Genomic DNA, 3,273 nt, shown 5'->3' on the forward strand with positions numbered 1-3,273 from the left:
GAGATAGATAGATAGATAGATAGATAGATAGATAGATAGATAGATAGATAGATAGATAGATAGATAGATAGATAGATAGATAGATAGATAGAGAGGGAGGGAGAGAGAGGGAGAGAGACGGAGAGAGAGAAATAGAGATCAAGAGTGAGAGAGAAAGAGAGAGAGAATGCGAGAGAGAAAGAAAGAGAGAGAGAGACAGAGAAGGAGAGAGAGAGAACTGATAGAGAGGGTGAGAAAGAAAGAGAGAGAGTGAGAGAGAGTGAGAGTGAGTGAGATAGGTAGACCGGGAGTGAGTGAGAGAGAATGATTATTTTGATAATTTTATTTACCCAAAGGTGCAGTCTTCTAAATGAGCAATACATCACCTTTGACCCTCTGTCTTTGTTATAATGTGAAGCATAGCCCACTCACGACTCAAAAACTTGACGCCCTTTCAACATAGAGCGTTCCTGGCTAAGCCTACATACATAATAAGTTAACTGGATCATCATAGCGGTATTCTGTACTCGGGAGTGTTGATGGCGCCGCTCAGAGTTCCCATGAAGCGCGCTGACTGCTAGACACAGGGGTCACAGGGTGATGAATAATGTCTATCCAATGCATTCTTTGTTTTGACGTGTTGGAACGAAGGAAATACAACAAAAGAATACACGATTTCTGAAACAGTTTCTCTATTACAAGTAAGGTGAATACATAATGTTGGCAAGATGTTCAAATATCCTTTCTAAGGCCAGAAAGCAAAATATTTCAGGAGAGGGGAAAAACAGTTTGATTTTTTAAACAATTGTATATTAGACATATTAACTTTCCTTGCTTTTTTTCAACATGTAGATTTTGAAGTTCAACAAAACATTCTTCAAGCATATGCCACCAATGCACCGCGATTGAAACATTACATTATTTTTTTTTGGTGGGAGGGGATGTTCTTAAGGCATCTGAAGAGCCAGCTAGTTGACAGAAGGTTAATAGGATATGAATCTAAACTTAAAGGTGTGAGTACCTCAAATAGCAAGTATCAATGGGTGGTTGGCGGATGCTCTGGTGCAGTTTTCTCCTTCTTTCCTATCAAACATCTATCGTCTTTATCTCCCCTCCTTCTTTTTTATTTTTGTTACTCCCTTGTAACACCTCTAATCTTCTGGCGCTCATATGACCTTATGCAGTTGCGAGCGCCGTAAAAACTCTACTAAAACAATGGGGAAAAAAGAAAGTATCAGTGGTAGGCACTGCCCGTCACAACAGATATTGTTGCGGTGGACTCTATTTTGTGGTCGAAAAAAGAAGGGAAGAATGAAGAAATATTCCTCAAAATTGAATGACGCGTGTGTACAACCATGTGTAGATTTTACACCTGTCTTGGTTCAAGAAATTATGATTACACACTCCGCGTACGTGCAACAAGTTTGAATAAAACACCTCCCCTCCCCTTTCACGCAACCCATACCACAGACCCCCTCACCCCACTCTCCCTCACCCCGCACCCCCTCACCCTGCACCCCACCCAAACCAATAAAGGGAAAACCCCGTGACGCAGTTCACAGCATAATCCCTAAAGCGGAAATCAGAAATGGCAGACGCCGCAATGCTCACAAATGCGTCACTAAAACGGCTAGGAGTCAGACATGTCAGACATTATAATCTGATGAACTGAACCCTGCTGTTACCGTTTAGAGTGCGGTGATGCTTAACCAGACGGGACGAAAGTCAGCGACAATAATAAAGAACACTGTAAAATGACACTTCAAAGATCAGTTTAGTGAACAACCCTGCAATTCCAAATTTGGATATAGACGAACTTTAGGGGAATAGTTTCCTGGGAAGCGTTTGGAAAGGTTAGGTCATCATGTCATAGCATCTTCAGTTTTCTAAAGAGAAGCGCGACTAGTTAATTGCGTTGTGTTGGTGCTGTAAACTTCTCTCATATTTTTATTATCCACAACTCACCAACAAAACTTTCGCACAACTGTTTTGTCGTAGTGCGATACTTGGCTAAGACTGGGCTGGAGCACTCACGACTTCATATTACTGTCCTCGCTAGTCGATGAAATTTCACGGTAAATGCCATTTAACATTGCCCTATCAGAGGTGGTATTGGAGACCAACAGGAAATAGAATAGATCAACTGGAAGTTACAGAGGCACAATCAGGGATGAAGCAATCACCCAGGGCCTTGATGTGCCAAGGTTAGAAGACGTTGCCAGGACAAACAAACGCGGCGTCGACTGCTGTCTTCCTTATGTACCTGCCGGTATGGGAACAGAGTAAGGAAGTAAGGAAGTAAATGACATTCAGCATAGCGGCTGCAGCTTTACCGGCAATAGTATGTGAGCAGGTCTCAGCGCCATATAGAAATATGGGGAAGATGTAGCATTCCAGCAGTTTTAATAGTGTTGATATTCGTAGAACCAACTATAATCAAATTAAAAGCTTTTCTGTCACGAAATTTCATCTTGTTTCGGGTTTCTCGACTATAATGCGATTTCTATGTCTCCGCTGGTAATACATATTATCACAATCCGATCTGACTTCAGTGTACTTCTCTAAGAGATATTCTGTGCTCGAGCCCAAAACACCTCCTTGTTGTTGGTGGTCTAGTGGTTAGGCTACCGGACCCGTCATTGGGAGGTTGCGGGTTCGTGTGGTTCGAGGCTCAGCTCGGTCCAACGTTCTGTCATTGGCAAAAGCACTTTACACGAATTTCCCCATAATTTGACTCAGTCCATTCAAAAACGGAAGTTAAATTGTTAGGTCCTGCCTCTTAAAGAATCCTACCGCATTACAAGAGACGTTAAATGTGTACAATTTTGCATATTTTCCCCCCATCAATCCCCGCCCACCCTCCCCTGAATGAATTAAGGGCAACAATTAATACGGACAGACCACAGCGCACTAGCAGAGGATATGCAGCTTTTTCATTGCCTTTGGATACAAATTATTTTACTCTCTGTTAAGTATTGTTCAGCTGTATACGTCATGTTGTACTTTCTAGGCTTCTCATTTCTGCCTTTTCCCTGCTTTTTCAACCTTGTAAATTAAATGACTTGGTCATGCGCTACGCTTTCTAAAGATTCCATAAACCCATACGAAGGACTTCTCTCCAAAATTAAAGAAAAACCCCCCAGATTAATCACGACGTAGTCCTTTCTGTACTCTTGCTAACACGCTTTTCCTTGCTTGGGCACAAATTCAATATGATTATCCCGACGACATTTATGATCTCAATTAAAATGATACCTTTTGTATTTCTCCCAGTTCTGCTTCCCCTCTCCTCCT

This window comes from Aplysia californica, unplaced genomic scaffold (assembly GCF_000002075.1).
Source record: "Aplysia californica isolate F4 #8 unplaced genomic scaffold, AplCal3.0 scaffold00157, whole genome shotgun sequence".
In the NCBI taxonomy this organism is placed as follows: Eukaryota; Metazoa; Mollusca; class Gastropoda; order Aplysiida; family Aplysiidae; genus Aplysia; species Aplysia californica.